The sequence below is a fragment of the Pyxicephalus adspersus genome, chromosome 5, assembly GCF_032062135.1.
Source record: "Pyxicephalus adspersus chromosome 5, UCB_Pads_2.0, whole genome shotgun sequence".
NCBI lineage: Eukaryota > Metazoa > Chordata > Amphibia > Anura > Pyxicephalidae > Pyxicephalus > Pyxicephalus adspersus.
The window spans coordinates 38267043-38284607 of NC_092862.1; the positions used below are offsets into that span (position 1 = coordinate 38267043).

The window sequence follows — 17565 nt, forward strand, 5'->3', positions numbered from 1 at the left end:
ACTAAACCATCAATGACTATTGATTTACTAATAGGGAGGACACAGTGGTGGACCTGCTGATTGTTCTAGCCCTTTCTTCTCCATAGAGCAAAGCAGCCTTCTTGGAAGTAGTTGGGCCACCAGTCTGTACAATAACTGGACACAATATTCTCACTTGAAATAATCAGTAACAATCGTGAATAGCAACCATTGTTTTTCTGTACAAAGTTTAGGGAAAACAGCCAATGGTACCTTAAGCCAGAGATCAAAAAGAAGGCAGAACTTCAAAATCCAGACTATGTCCTTAGTTTACCAAAAAAATAAATGAACATTTAGATAACTGGTGTTGTAAAGGCAGCCCAACCCTTGTACAAAAAAACAGGCAAAACCCTAAACTAAATCAGATGAACTAAATCACAGACCGACATTTTTTTAGTATATAAGGGTCATGTCATCAGAAAGAGACCTCTGTGCCCCCAAAATGTCTGTATGTACATTCTTATCCTTTTCCGTTAACTAAAGACACACTTGGAAGCATTGGCTACTTTTTGTTCTGTAGCAGCAGGGATACAACATTGTGCACACTTTGAGGGGTAACACAAATACAATAGAACTACACAATAATAGTATAAAAAAGGCGAAACATGAGCTCATCCTAGTTTGGGAGTAGGGAATGGTAGTTAATCCTAAAATATGGAGCGGAGACATAGAGTAACAGAGTAGAAAACAGAGAAGGCAAGGTGGAATCCACATGTGGGCCAAGGAGGGAAAGAAGACAGAGCTGAACAGAAGAAGCTAGAACTGTAGCTGTAGCTAGAACCTCTCTTTTTTATTTTATTGAATCTTAAACCCTATAGCAATAGAAGGACATGAAATACAAAGAGATGTTCCACCAGGGACATGCACAACAAATGAAGGCGTTATACAGTATTTAGAAATCTCCGGAAGGATTGCTAAATATGCCATGTTCCTGACGCTGGCTGTCTACATTTGGTAGATTCCAATTCTAAAATTTAAATATAAATTGCATTTTCCAGTGTAGTCTTGGTATAATGGAAAGGCCAATGTAGGCACATTTTTGTTTCGCCTGTTGGAAAATTCAGTATATGTTTGTAGCCTGTAGAATCATGCAGTTCTTTAAATATACTTTTGTCAAACCCTGACTGTACCAAGCAACACTAAAAAAATAAGACAATTTGTTATTAAGTTGTTCTAGTGTTTCAGGCACTATTTGTCCAACAGCTTTAAACTAAATATGATAAATGCCAAGAATGCAAACTATGAAAGGTTGTGCATTTGGGGACATTGTACCACTAGGTGGCAGATGTGAGCAAACCCCTATTAAAAGAGAAAGATAAATAGAATGATAACGTTGCCTAAAATAATAGTAAGGTAAAGAACATATGATAAAGGTAAAAGGTAAAAATTAGCTGTTTTTCTCACTGGTTATCTTTGTCTATTATGCTAGTCATAAAAACTGTTTCATTATATAATATATATATATGTATATATTTATATATAAAATAAAGTATCTCATGCGTAAAGTAAAACTTATTGAGCAACACAATTCTACATTTTAAATTATTTTTCACAACATGCATTTTGCTGATTTTAAAGTTGGTGATGAACGTTTTTGAGTCAAGAAAACTAAACCATTTGTTAAGGGAATATTTCCAATAAATTAAGAAAAGAACTGCAATCTGATTTTCGCAAAATCCAACTTTTAAGAAATTCAGTGAGGCAGAGTACATTCATAGTGATTAGTGTCCACTTGATGCATGAACACAAGATATGAACACAAGACTTGATGCAATAAGCTAGACTGCAGGGTAGGGTAGGGGCTGCTGATGTTACATGTCAATGAAATAAAAAGAAAAGTAGTGATGAGCAAAACGAAGAAATTCGTTTTTGCGAAAATATTTATTTTCTTGATAATTTATTTACTAACATTTAGGCCCAAAATAAATGGGAAAAATGTAATCTCTTGCTGGTATGTAAAGTAAGCACTTACTTGCAGGCATCTACATTGGCCATAATGACATAACACATTTTTTGTGGCACTATCCTGCTACTAAAATGGCTTTTAATAGCTCGCTAGGTATAGCAAATGACGTCTAAACAAACGAGTCCCTTTGGAATAAGCTACACAAGTAGTATGTACATCGTACATCAGTGACTGCCTGTAATGTAAAAAAAAAGTCTCACTGCACACGCAGGGGATTGGCAATTTTTTTTTTTTTCCCTTTTGGAGGATAACACGTCCCAGTGCAAGTTCAGGTTATAAGAAGAAAAACCTTGAAAAAAGAAAATGATGGTGCTCCCGGTTCTGTTCAGCACTGGTAAAAGTAAGGGATATTTTTTTCCCATGAAAGTTCCATTTTAGGTCTAGCTAATGTGCATAAACAAGTATTTTTGTTTGTCTTTTCTTAGCAAAACAAAGGTATTGATTAAATCTTTTTGTGATTCAATATGTACTTGTTCACCTAATAACATTCAAAGGCTAAGTAATATATAATAAAAATCAACATTGAGTTAAAGTACTGTTTTGCCTATTTTATGTTTAATGATGACTCTTAATACCATTATGTTTACACAAAGGATAGTGTTCCATTCTAGTGAGCTCTAATTATGTTCACAATATAAATAAATACATGTGCTAATGGCTTTAATCATACAAAACTAGCTATTACAGAATAGGAGATGGTTTTGTTGTGCAGTAGATTGTAAGAACATTGTGATAATAGGGCTTTCCATACTAAAGAGATGAGATTGCAGAATATGTAAGTAGTATGTGCACTTTGATATCAAAGAGTAAATATAGGAGGCCATAGAAAAAAGAAGAACCATGACATGTTGTCCTGGTTAAGAAAATTTAATTTATTATTATATTTTAATCCCCAGAATGAAAAATGTTCAAAATATGGGGACCAAAAATTCCAGACCGCAAGTGACATGCATTTTATTCATCCAGGTTATAGTTGGTGTTGGTCACATAGTTCCAAACAGAGTTGATTCTGACACAGATTAGAACTATTCTGTATTCAGATCCTAACTCAAAGAGTTTGGATGTCCTGTAGTCACAATGTAGAAGGAGATTTGAGGGAGGATATAAATCTCTTGTATTACATACTGCCTATAGGAGATCTCCTATGCTCTCCAGTTTAGGTGCACTTTAATGACAAATATTTTTCATTTAATACCATAATAATGGTATCTGGGACAGAGATAGTTCTAAGGAGCCCTCCAGGATGAGACAGAGTTAAAATTGCTGTTATTGGAGATGTTGAAAGGAACCAGGTACAATGCTTCATATATTTTGAAGTTGTCAGGGATTGTTCTCCTTCCGGTCGAGAGTGGCAGATTTTACATTTAAGCTTATTAATATTTTAATTACTGACAACCAGCACTTGCCATTCTACATGTGTTTACTAAGTCTAGAAAACGTTATAACAATTCTTTAGTGCACCATTTACTTAACGCTGCTAAAGCTGGTATCCTGGCCCTCTGAAAACAAACCACCCCTCCTACTATTCAGTAGTTGTTACCTAGAGTAGGAAAAACTATGGAAATGGAAGATTTATTAGCAAAAATACAGAGAAATGCAGGCAAACCTGGTTCCGTTGGGTACAGTATCACTACTATGAGGAATATTTGACTCATGGATATCCATGGTCATCAAGATACCTCCTTCTAAATGGGTCTGATTATACTATCAAACATGCAATATTTTGGCAAATTATCCACCTTCTGCTTCTCCTCCTTCTAGCCCTCTTTTATCCTCTCTAGTCTATTTTTCTTTTTTGTCCCCACATTATTATCTCTTAACTTTAATGCAACCTCACAGAATATACAACTCTGAATTTATGAAGACATAATAACTAGGAAATGCTTATCTGGCCTGCAATTCCGTGCTGTGTACCTCCGTAGTATCACACCCTGTTAATTCTGTCCAGTGGTGTCACTTGCAGCAGAAAGGAGATCAAGGAAATACCTGCATCTCCTGCTTCCCTTTAGCCATGCAGCCTGAGATGTACTTTCTCAGCATCCCCAGCACATATTCTGAGGCTGTGCACAGTTGAAGAGGATTTAGGAGCAGATTAAGACAAGGACTATCGCCTGTGCTCACAGTCCCCAGTTGCCTGTTGTAGTGTTAAGTTGGGCCAACCTGCTGCTGGTGTGTTATTCATTTGCTGATTCTTTTTTTTGTTTTTGATAACAATTTATTATCTTGCCTTCTTTAACATTTAGAAAAAGAATCCCAGGATTTGCCTCCTGTGTTTTTGCCTTGCTTCCTCATGGTCCATGATGCCAGCCGAAGTTGTGAGCACTAAATAGTCAAACTGACGGGAAGGCAAGAGATTGAGTACGCCACACTTATTAAGTCTTCCTGTTAGATTGACAACAGTTTTTCTGGCCCTGTGATCATCAATAATTTCAAACTCACCAATGTAACCATGCTTCATCATCACTGTAAGGAATAGCACAATCACTTTTGAGCATGGCCTGATGAGATACTGGCGCTTGTTTCTCTGTATTTTTGATGCTTTTAGGAGCATCAGCAAGCACATTCATATGAACCATGGTGCCGGGTCTGCAGTATGGCGGAAAGAGAGAGGAGCCTGTTGCTGATTCTACTTGTTTCTGACCCTGTGACTGACCTTGTGCCTGTGACCCCGACTTTGCTTTGTTTTTATCCTTAGATACCTCTTCTGGTGAACTGATTACCTGTGTATGATCTCTGGCTTTGTATTCTGGATTTGTCTCTGCAGGAATCCTTTGTACTGCATTATCTGTGGGCTCCTTGTCCTTTGCCAATCTTTTTCCCGACCCCGTTCTTTGTGCACAGAAGTTCTAGGGGCAACCATGTGCTGGGACTACTAATTTTTTTTTTGCTCACATACAATATGTACTATTCTTGTGTCATTAATAATTTAAAATTTGTTTAAATTCAAATTTTATCTCTGAATGATATACTGAAATTAATGTACCGGTACAATGTACAGTGTATAAATTGGCCCCTTTTTATAAATGAATATGACAATTTATTGTGTGTCTCTGGACACAACCCGCCCACTCCATCGGAGGCTCAGATCTGGGATGGGAAAGTGGGCGGGTTCTGGCATCATGACGTCACTCTGGGGGAAGTTTCTTGTGCGCATGTGTGGTCCGGAGTCTGTGCATTTAGTGGTCGGCGACCTTCAAAGACACAAAAATAATATACCACAATTTAACATAGCTCTCACCAATATGAATCATTCAAATCTCTTTTTCTGAATCCAGATTTCTCCACCAATTTGAAATTAAATTACTTCTTCAGCTCTAGTGCGTTTTTTGTACATTTTTTATCAGCAATAAAAAGACACAGGACATAAATTCATTCCATTTTTTTTTAAATTGCTGTATTTTTGGGGGATAGAGTTGCCTTAACATAAACCTGCCACAAACTTGTATTATATCATATTTCATTGATATTTACTGTATGTCTTGTGGCTCTACATCAGCTGTTTAGGTATCTATTTATTATTATGTTATTTATTGATATACCAGTTATACATTTATACAGTTGGTTCTTAAATGGTCATCAAAGGTTTACATTAAATTCATGTGAAGACCATGGGTTTAAAAGTTGCATATGAAAAAATGCCAAATACAGTAGTTCACCTGTTTGTAATTTACCTTACACACAGCTTCAAATTTGAAGAACCGAGGGTCTAAAAATAACTTAAGATAAGCTGAAATTTCTCTTTAACAACCTTTCACCATTATCATGGCATGGAGATGGCTAATGACTGCTTGTTAGCACCTCATATGCCAATCACAACTAATCATAATACACTGAACATCTCTAAGAGGGTTTTAGATATCTCTCTATCTGAAAAAATGTCCTGGTGAAGTTTGCGTTGTTTAATTACAGCAATTAAGAAGTTATTTAACAGATTCCACAATTACCCCTTTTGATAGACAGTAGAAGAAAACCTTCAGATTATGGTGCTGGGAAAAATGTGACAGATGATGTAGCACTCACACACTTTTGAGAACTATGTGACAGCACCTTTGAAGAATGAATTTTAAGCAGTTGCTAATCACCTTTAATGGCTTTCATAGATTTACAATGTCATTGCCAGTGCTTTTAATCATTCTATTAGGAATAGTGCAAGGCAATGAAAAATGGTTTTAATTATACTATATTGAATGTGTGGACTTTGTATACATTTCTATTGGACACAGAATCATCTCAGTGTGTGTGAATCATACAAACACTCTCTTTAAATCAGAATACTATTTGGTTGGTAAATAATATATTGTCTGCCTTGGATTTCTATTTGTACAGTCAAGGCACTTTAAGTGATGGGCCTTTTAACGTTTGTATGCTGAATGTATGTTTCTGTTTTTGCTGCATGGTAAATTAAGGTTGGCTTAAAGTCAAGGTGAAGTCAACCCAGCAAATCTTATCAATGTACTTCCAATTATGGACAGAATATACGTCAAATTATATACTGAATATCGAAATGTTTGAACCCTATACTATCTGTACTTTCTGGACAAACCCCCATGTCTAAAAATTCCACATAATCGTGGTTGTGGAGTTCTAATCCGACTTTACAATACTGTCACTGAAAAATTCATTTGGATTTCTAGACTGCTTTAACTAGATTTCATCTGAGTAAGAATGTTTGTGTTCTGAACACCTCTAGTTCCATCATTGCAAAAGGTAAGGAGCCTGGGCTAACAAGCAAAGGTGCCAGGTGTAGGTATTGGGTTTTGGGAAAGTAAAGTAAACTGCTGCCTTAGGGGAGATGCTACAGGCCGCATGTCCCTGTGGCAGCCCAATAGAGATGGGGTGTCCATGGGCTTGTTCAGGTCAAGTGATTTTGAGCAGTTTAGGCTTTAAATGCCTAAAAATCCTCTATACTGGCCCCAACTATACAGGCAATTGCAAATACCTGTATTAATGTTTGAAAATACCTGTAAAACCAGGCGTTTTTGCCTGAAAATGATCCTGGACGGTTAGCTGTGCATAGTAGGCTTCCAAGAGCGGAAACACTTTTTTTTTTTTATGGCAGGTCTGAACAAGACCTTAAGAACCAGTGCTGCAGTGCATGATGCAATATTAGGAAAAGATACATAAATATATATCTTAGGAGACAGAGCCCAGTACAGCAGTTCTTTTTGTCAGCCCATTTCATAACATTGTAACAAAAATAAACACAATCAGGACTTTATTATTCTGTGAACACTACAAAGTGCTCAGCAGCAGTTTATCTTCTGTTTTTTGAATGCGTTATAGGATGACAGGTAAAGCGGAACTAAATTCAAAATCCTCCAATACACAAAAAATACACTTACCTTCAATCCCGCAGGGCGTCTCTTCTATCAGGTCGCGCGTCTCTCCGGCATCCGTCTTTGGGCCAGCGGTCTGGGCGGCGCCATCTTTTCCTCTTCTTCCGGGTTCTTCTTCCTACATCATCCCATCTTTTGCCTGGTTGGTCCCACACATGTGCATTCGTGAGATTGGAAATTTGTTTCCCTTTTCACGAAAAGGCTCCTTCTCCGCATGTCTGAGATGCTCCGGTATGCACAGAAGGAGCACCCAAGTGCCTCCCAGCCTGCATGACGTAGGTATCCTGGGAGGCTTTGCGCTCCCATTAATTCTAGGATTCGAGAATTAGGGGGCGGTGCTTTTTTTTTTTTTAAAGAAAAGAGTGTTGCACTCAAAAAAAAACCTAAACAACAGAATTTTTACTTTAAAATAAAGGGTTGTCTACCCTTTTATGTAAAGTGGAAATTCTGAGTTTAGGTATTGTTTAGGAAAATGAGGGAAAAAAGGAACACAGGCTGAATAATTAGCAAAGTGCATTATCAATAACCAAATGATAATTCAGGCTTAGTGAATGAGAAGAAGCTCTGCTGACTTTAGTCATTTAATAATGAGCAAGCAAAAAAATATGTTTTTTTTATATTTCATTGCATGTGATTGAGTATTTGTGCACAGCCAATGTTCACCACATTCAATAAGCTAATTGAATTATACCTTGCAGAGTGATCATTTACTTTAAGTGATCAGCCTAAATTACTGTAGTAAATTAGCCCTTAAAACACCACAAAGTTATCGGATCACTGGCAAAAGACAGTCATCACCTAAAATCAGTTTAGATTTACTCAGGAAGATGAGGTGTATAGACAGAAAACAAAGGTTGATGTGCAAAGTTCAAGAACTTGGAGTAAATAATAACCATTTATCAGAGTTCTGACAGTCAATTCAAATTGGATTGGACAAATTACTGCAATACAATCTGAGCCCCAGGCAAGGAGCTAAATACATATAAAATATAAATAAAGGAGCTTTTTTACTTGCCATGGGATTTGATTTGTAATTTTGTTCATATTGTACAGTTCTGGACTTTACACTGGCTACAATTCACAGCCCTGTCTGGAAGCGCAGGAAAATTGATTTTCTTATGCGGCAGATAGGTAATAAAACCAGGAACTGTCTGTAACTGGACTGAAACAGACACAGCAGGCTGATGAGTTTACCTTATTGTCACTTCTCTTATCAGCAAGATCCCTGCTATCTCATTGGCTTCATGTGCTGCTTTGTCCAATATCAGGTGAAATTCCAGTATGTGCATTGATTGCATTTAAAATAATTGTGTAATAATTTATTCTGATATATACAGAGCTGTCTTTCATATCTGCCAGGAGTTTAAAGTGGGCCGATTTCTGCATGTTTTACTAATATATTAAAGAGTAGATAACCCTTTTATATAAAGTGAAAATGTGTGTGTGGGGGGGGGGGGGTTAAACATTTTTTTTACAGAACAGGAGGCCCCTTTTGGCTTTACTGCTGCAGCAACCTCCTGGGATTCATACATGAATTTTACGTATATTGATTTGCAGTAAGTTTGGCACCTTAATTTTTCAATTTACAGAAGAAAAAATTACTACATCTCACGCAAGATTGAGTGATGTAAGCAGAAGGCGGTAGAAGACGGATGAAGATGGTGGTGCCAATTGGTTCCTCCATGCTTGAATGAAAGAAAGAAGGAAAGAATCCATGATGGCACGGGATAAGATGAAAGCTAATTGTCGAGGGATCGAGGGCTCTGCAGAAGCAAAAAAAAAGTTTACTTTATACATATAATTATATTTTAATAAAAGCTCAGCTTAAACTTTAAATATGCCAGAATACTTTCAATGTTTGGTCTTAGTAGTACAAAGCATTTTATTGCTAAAGATGTTTTCACCTAACCTTACCTTTACCCAGACATTGCATAAATTAATTATATTTTGTTTAAATAATAGACAAACATTTATTACTTAAAATGTTACAACTCCTCAAGTATTTCTTTGGAAAGTGCTGGGATAGAAGAGGAACTGCCTTTTACACCTTCTTAAAAAGTATGGGGGATTTTGTTTTAGTGATTCTGCTAATGAAGTAGAAAAAACTTTTCATTAAATCAATCTTTAATCAATTCAAAAATTGAAAAGCTTTTAATAAAATTCAAAAAGAAAATTAAAGAATACATCAACAACAATAGTACACCAATAAAATACATGTCTATGAGAATGTTTAAAGTTATATTTAAAAGTCCATTTGACGCCATCCACATAGAGTATATTAAGCATGATAACATGATGAGTCCACAAGTATGGAACCAACATTTTTCTGATCCATTAACATCTAATAAGTGGTGAATTATTTGTCTGTAGGTGAAAATGGTAACGAGTGCATGGGCAAACCATTGGCACTTGACCAGAGCCCTACAGTTGGGAGGTATGACTATACTGACACAACCATGTACATATTCACAGAAACAAAGTTAGCAGTGAACTGATAGATAGAATGTGCCAACACATATGGGAATTGCATTGTCATGAGCAGAAACAACTACAGATAAATTACAGATGTCCATTGTCCATTGGTGTACTTTAGCAGCATGGAGCAGATGAGACTAGAAAAACAGTTCTGAATATTCTATCAATGAATATAAGTGAAAAACACACTACCAGTGGAAGTTCTTATATCAAGGTCCCATGGGACATAGTTTGGGGGAGCCAGAGCCACTATTACAGATATAAGGCCGATAATAAAAAATCATATCTTTAGATGTGGGGTAAATGGGGGTGCCCAGGTAAGTTGTAGGGGTGTAACCTGCAGCATTAGTGCTAGAGATTTGGGACTAGATAATTCAGTTAATGCAATTCTATACCCCCAGTAAAAAAAACTTCTAAACCCCCAGAAAAAAAACTACTTCTGAGGTATATACCTGGGTATTAAAACTTTAAAGTAAAAATAACAAACTGTTGATCCATAGAACATCCCATTGCCTAATGTAATCAGGAAGGAATTTTTTTTCCCCATTTTGGAGCAAATTGTACCAGGGTCTTTTTTGCCTTCCTCTGGGTAACTATGTCCATAAGGTTTTATATCTGTGATATGTTTATTTACCTAGTAGTTGAACTTGATGGACTTTTTTCAACCTGACTTACTATGTAACTATGTGGGGGTACATAGGCAAGCTGCAGAATTTTCTGCACCATCACGGGAGGCTTCAGCCAAGGTTTAGGAGGACGTAATACAGTCATAGCACAGGCCGTGGCATTCTATAAAAGCTATAGGTGAACGCTGCTCTAGGTGTGTGGGGTGTTAGAGAGTAGCCAAGTTTATGGGCTGCCTTCAGGGTATAGTCTACAGCAGGAAGTCTGGAGGTGTTAGGACCACAACGCAAGCCTTTAAATTCTCAATCCACTCTAAGGAAATGCTGCCTGGGATGTTTGGGGTGTATGGCGCTAACCATGATGAAGGGGGTCTGCTGTACTAAGTGAATCTAGGGTCATGGTGTATAGATTGGGGTGAGAAGGGGGACACAGATCAGTAGTTGTAGGGTGATCTCCATAGGTAAGTCTGCATTACAGAAGTAGGTCTGAGACCAGGCACATTGGGGGGGTGTTGCAGCCAGTTTTAGAGCTAACGAAATGTTAATTCTATCGCATTGTATAAAATAACTAATTACACAGGTCAACATGTCATTTTCATCAGAAATATTTTTATGTGGCCTTTGTAGTATTTTTGATGCAGATTTCAAATTTGTGTTTTTAATTTTTCTCTAGCACGTCTAGTTTTTGTGATGCAGCTAATTATATATTGTGTGAAACTCGTTAGAAATAGACTTAACATATTTCAACATTTATTATTTAGTGACTGGCTAAATTGGCGTAAAGCAGCAATGCCATTTGCAATCCCAATGGTGTGGAGAGAACCGCAAGACCATCTGCTATTTTTGCAGCGTCAACAAGTGGATTCTCAGGTAAAACTAAGCACAAAATTGTATATCCCAGCCTGGATTCTGCAATTAGGCCTGTTCCCCATGATAATTCATTGCCAGTTCCGGTACCGCCACATGAGGGACTTGCTTCTGTAGAAGGTGATGAGGAATGCGCTGGAGTTGCAGCAGAGTTACAACCCCGAATCATCTGATCCTGACTACTGGCCGATGAAGATTCAGAACCAGAGACCTTTACACAAGCAGAGCTGAATGATCTCGTTCGTGATCTAAATCTCTCCAAAAGCTGAACTTCTTGCTGCAATGCTTAAACAGGAGCACTTGCTTGCAAAGGGTAAAACTGTAACTCACTACAGAAAACGAAATCATAAATTGACAACGTTCCTCACTAGTGATGGCTCACTGTGCTACTGTCATGATATAAATGCACTCTTTACCAGTTTGTCACAAGAGCATGTTCCATCTGAATGACGTATCTTCATTGATTACTCTAAAAGAAGCTTGAAAGCAGTCTTACTGCATAATGGTAATTCCAAACCAAGTCTACTGATTACCTATTCCGTTAACCTAACAACATGAAGTTACTACTTGAAGCAATCCAGTATAAAACACACCAGTGGAACATCTGTGGGGATCTAAAGGTCATTGGCCTGCTGATAGGAATGCAAGGAGGATTCACAAAATATTGCTGTTTCCTATACCTGTGGGACAGCCGATCTATGGGAGACCGTTATGTCAAGCGTGATTGGCTACCAAGTGATACCTATAAACCGGGACAAGCAGTGTCAATTTCTGCCTCTGGTTGATCCGCATAAAATATTTCTACCACCTCTCTATATCAAGTTAGGCTTGATGAAGAACTTTGTAAAGGCCATGGGTAAATCAAACTCCATGGGTTTTCAGTACCTTGTTGGGAGGATTCCAAACATAAGCACTGCAAAAATGAAGGAAGGGATATTTATACAGATCAAATCTGTTTTGCAGGATGATGTTTTCAAACAATCTCTCTCAGCAGCTGAGTTAGAAGCTTAGGATGCGTTCAAGTGGCTGTGTGAAAACTTCCAGGGCAACCATAAGTCTCCTGCATACAAGGAAGGAGTTCAGAATCTGCTTGATTCATACCAAAAACTGGGTTGTTGCATGTCATTAAAAATACATTTCTTGCAATCACATCTAGAATTCTTCCCGGAAAATCTTGGTATGGTGAGTTACGAACAAGCAGAATGTTTTCACCAGGACATTCAGTTAATGGAGCACCGCTACCAAAGTTTCTGGAATGAAAGTATGATGCCTGACTACTGCTGGATGCTGTACCGCGACAATCCAGACAAAGAGTACACAAGAAAATCTTACTCTAAGCATTTCTGAAGCATTTCTGTTCAGTAGATCTATACCACAGTGTGTCTTATATTACTTCACACTGAAGATGTATTAACATTCACTTCAATGGTGCTTACGTTTTAGTACAAAATACTTGCACATACAATGTTAACTATAATAGTACTTATAACTCATGAACTGTGGTTTCTGATGATTATCAAAACTAAGTTTTTGTTTACCTGTGTTATCAATGTGTTTTTGCACAATCTTTACCTGTGCAGGTTACATAAATATCTTGCTCATGGATTTAATGCAGATATTTAACAGCACAGTGGCTCAGAGGTAAGTGCTCTGGCCCTTGAAGCTCTAGGTCCCAGGTTCAAATCTTGGCCAGAGCACTATCTGCATGGAGTTTGTATGTTCTCCCTGTATTTGTGTGGGTTTCCTCCAGGTATTCCAGTTTCCTCCCACATTCCAAAAACATGCAATTAGGTTAACTGGCTTCCCCCCAAAGTTGACCTTAGACCAGGCATGGGCAAACTGTGGGCCATGTACAGCCCAATTGGTGTATTTCTGGGGTCTGTAGATCTGGTCAATGCCACCCTGAGCAGAGTCAGGGGAAGGACCCCACTGAACTGGTGCACCGGGCAGAGCTGCGGAACATGTCCCTTGATTGTTTCCTGGCTCCTGTAAGTGGGAGGGCTGTGTCCCTGACACAACTCTCCCATCACAGGCTCAGATCTGCAATGGGAGAGTTGGCAGGGTTATGTCTTGGTGCCTACTTACCTCACGTGTTCAGTCCATAGAAGAAGAAGCTTGTGGAATTGAAAGAATAAAATCTTAAAGTAAGTTTATAAATGTTATCTCCCTTCTAGCTCTACATAATGATTAGTTGCTTGAGTATTTTTTTTAGTAAATGATGAATGGAAAGCTCAGAATAATGTAAAGGATTCTATTTTATTATTGTGTGTTGCTTTAGGCTAGCCTATTAATTTGAATGCGTTCCCCAATGCACCCAAAAAAGGTGCATTCAGCATTTTTGGCACTTGTAAAGTTCTGGGAAGATTCATTCTGTATCAAATGCACAAATTTGTCCCAAAAAGCACCCAATGCACTTGTGGTACCGCGCAGAACAATGCAAGCTAATGCACTGCTGCTCACTTCAATACTCCATGCATAAGCTTGCATTGTGCTGCACGGTACCACAAGTGCATTGGGTGCTATTTGGAACAAATCAGAACCAAGCATAAATCGGAGGAATAGACTGTCACTATTGAAGTTTCTCATGATTTTGGAAAGTTTGCCAGTATTTTTATGCACTCTTTTAACAGATTTTTTTTTAATTTAAACTTTATTAAATGTGTTAAATGTTGGACATATTTTGGTGAGTTATGCCTAAGAATTATATTATATTCATGTATATTCATATATTTATGTTTTGCTACCTGTTAAGGGCCAAAATCCGGTCCCTCTGTCAAATTTTAAAACCCATTGTGGCCCCTGAGTCAAAAATCCCCCCTGCCCCCTGCCTTCCTTAGACTGTAATAAAGACATTATGACTATGGTAGGGACATTACATTGTGAGCTCCTTTAAGGGACAGTTAATGACATGACTATGGAGTTTGTACAGCGATGCGTAATATGATGGCGCTATATAAATATTGTGTAATAATATGTAAAGTATCAGAATCTGTGGTTTAAACACTGAAACTAATACAACACTGAAATTTCATAATGTGTGTCATCATTAGACAGTGGCATGGGGGATGTAGTGTAATGACAGAAATACATTAGGGAGGAGAAGATAAAATGTTTATTTCACATTGAGGAGGGAAGAAGATGACAAATGTGCTGACCACAAAGGGTTAATCTGTAAACCAGCACAGGGAAGCAATGGCTGGTCATGTGATGAGCTCTGTGTTTAGGCCTGAAGAGGTGGGCGGGGCTAAGCGATCAGCTCTACTTTATGGATTGAGGCTGTAGGCGGAGTTAGGCGATCGGCGTCAGATCTGCATTTCACATGCGCAATACGGAGCTACTGGCACGCGCGTTGTGCACGCTGGTAATGGTTACAGTGGTGAAGTCACCTGATCGAGTTCCTGTCACATGACTGCGCTTCCCCTGTCAGCTGGGCAGTCTGTACAGAGAGGTCACAAGTGTTGTGCGTAGAGCTTTGGATGCTGCTGGCTGTCCGGTGTACGTTCCGGGGTCTGAGCCGGTGAGGCGGTGAGTATAGACAGTGGTGCTATGGAGCAGTGTGGTGATCGAGCTGTACAGTGGTGTGTCCTGGGTGCACAATATTGAGTGTGGCCTGGCTCTGGTCATGGTGTCAGCTGAGTGCTCCCAGGCACTATAATGGAGCTTGGTGTGGCCTAGATGTATATTGATGGAGCTGAGTGTGTGCTGCCTGCACAATAATGGGGCTGTGCGCCCTGAGTGAATGATGATGGAGCCTGGTGTGCCCTGGGTGAATGATGGTGGAGCCCTGGGTGAATGATGGTGGAGCCCTGTGCACACTGAGTGAATGATGATGGAGCCCTGGGTGAATGATGGTGGGGCCCGGTGCGCCCTGGGTGAATGATGGTGGGGCCCGGTGCGCCCTGGGTGAATGATGGTGGGGCCCGGTGCGCCCTGGGTGAATGATGGTGGGGCCCGGTGCACCCCGGGTGAATGATGGTGGAGCCTGGTGTGCCCCTGGGTGAATGATGGTGGAGCCTGGTGTGCCCCTGGGTGAATGATGGTGGAGCCCGGTGCGCCCCGCGGTGAATGATGGTGAACTTTGGCAGGGCACACAGCCACCTCCTCTGTATACCGGGCATTCATTGTTAGTGATGTGTTTGGGCTGAATATTTGAATGATTATTACAGTGAAATAAGGTGTCTGCTGTATTTGTTGGGTTTAGGATTCCAGTTTTGCCAAGAATAGATAGAGATATCATTATGTGAAATATGACATAGAAGTAGTGTTTGTGTGAAATGCAGAATTATTCTGAATACTTGGACTGCTCTCTGTATTATTTTAGCCTCTTCAATATATAACAGTTATGGGTGGAAAGAGAAAAGAATGGAGTAGATATTGGCTGATTATTATGTGTATCTATACCAGCTCCTCTGACACTAGGGCATGTCTGCTTAAAAAAAACAAACAAAAAACAATGAACAGTATAAATGAAGTTTAGTGAAAATTGTTTCTTGACATTGGTGGAACACTGCCCATTTACAGGGTTCTTATTAGAGCAATGCCCCCATTATACTGGCACCAAGGGGCGAAGTGCAGCCCATTACAGGGGTGATCAGTGAGATGTGGTCCCTACCATTACAGTGGTGGTCTGACCTGTTCTATCCTTTGCTTTCATAAAGAGTAGTATTATTTCAATGTTTGTTTGCCATCCCATGTCATGGCAGTTCCACAACTTAATTGTAAACTAGTGAGGAATTCAAAGACGCTCAAGTATGTGTAAATAGAAGTGTGTATGTCCACTGTATACAGCACATATTTGCACAACAAGAACTTGTTTCAGGAACTCTGTATTGTCACTTCCAGGGAATACCAAACTTGTGTCTTTAATACACACAGCCAAGGAGGTGAATTTCTCCCTGGATTTAGATGCTGTTTGGACTTCATACTCACTATAGCAATATTCATCATTATTCACACATGACATTTTACTGCCTTAAAACATGTAAATTGTACTGCAAGAAAATACTTTTCATCCAAAGTTCTATGCTTTCCTATGTGACTAGTTCATATCTACTTCCTGCAGTTGTCCTTTTGAAAAGACACTTTTTCACTTCTACACATAAAAAGCCTTTATTTCATATCAGAATGTAAAAGAAATATTGTACAACAGAAGTTACTGTAATTCATATTTGAATAAATGTAACATTCAGCCTGTATGTAAAAGCTGTAACATGTTTGGCGCCATATAAATACAAGTTAATAATAATAATAATAGCTCTGTTATCATTTTGGGATTGTGACGGAGACCCTCCTTGTTACCATGAGATGCAGAAAGTATATGGCCAAGATTTCTTGCAATGGGATCTGAAGTTAATCTTTTTTCCCTGGAGGACAAGAGGGGGCTTTACACAGAGTTTAGATAGAAAAGTACAGCTGCTGTTGATGGTTTCGGTACAAACCTAATGTCACCGTTTGTTCTTTTTACAGTTATTTCTTCACAGAATTCTCCTGGGTCAATCCGGAGTCGGCCTGCTTATTACCTGTTAGAGGTAAGGCTCGGAGCTGAGAACAGCCTGTAATTTATCTGATAAAAGGGTTTGGCCTTTCAAACCAATGTTTAGGGGAAAACAAAAGCCTTGTTGTATCATCAGACTTCTGTTTGCTTGAAGGACACAAGGAAGGAGATTTGTGTGTATGCTTGTCTTATTTGGGCAAGTTTTAGTGGATACCCTTTTCACATACAAATATTTTAAAATCTTAAAAACAAGATCTACAAGATATACTTTGATAGACAAATCTAACTTTTATGGTTTTACAAGTTTTAGGTTTTATATCATTTATGCTATGGGGAATATAAAAAATATTCCCCTATTTAATGTACAGAGCTGTGTAATATGTTGGTGCCATATAAATACTGTTTATAATTAATTTATTATTAATTAAATTATGAATTTACAAAACAACCAGTCTTCAAGAACAAAACATGTTCCAGTGAAAAGAAAAATATGGTTCAGCTGCAGCTTTTGCATTAATGTTAATTTTTTTTCGATTGCCACTCATACCTATTAGGATAATTTCCAATAATCAAAACTTGATTGATATACGTCACCTTTATAAACAATGTGATTTTATTAATTTTATTACAGTTTTTTAAATATCCTTTGGGTATTGTCTCTTTTTTTTTTTTTTTTTTTTTTTCCCCCCTCAAGAAAGCCACATCCAACCTTGATGCTCTTAAATTACCTATAATACCAAAGAAGCTCACAAGTAAAATTTACAGGTTTATCAATGTACTACATAT

General features: G+C 38.3%; 1 protein-coding gene and 1 pseudogene across 1 annotated transcript in view; one reads left to right on the top strand and one right to left on the bottom strand.

The window, feature by feature from the left end:
* Positions 1 to 3769: 3769 nt before the first annotated feature.
* Positions 3770 to 4560, bottom strand: LOC140331977 (small ribosomal subunit protein uS8-like; annotated as a pseudogene).
* Positions 4561 to 14650: 10090 nt separating this feature from the next.
* ATP6V1H (ATPase H+ transporting V1 subunit H) overlaps positions 14651 to 17565 on the top strand; it is a 51729-nt gene continuing 48814 nt past the window's right edge. Inside the window, exons 1-2 of the mRNA XM_072411207.1 lie at positions 14651 to 14810; positions 16752 to 16813. The gene's annotated coding sequence lies outside the window, so the exon portion shown is untranslated. The remainder of the gene's footprint in view (positions 14811 to 16751; positions 16814 to 17565) is intronic.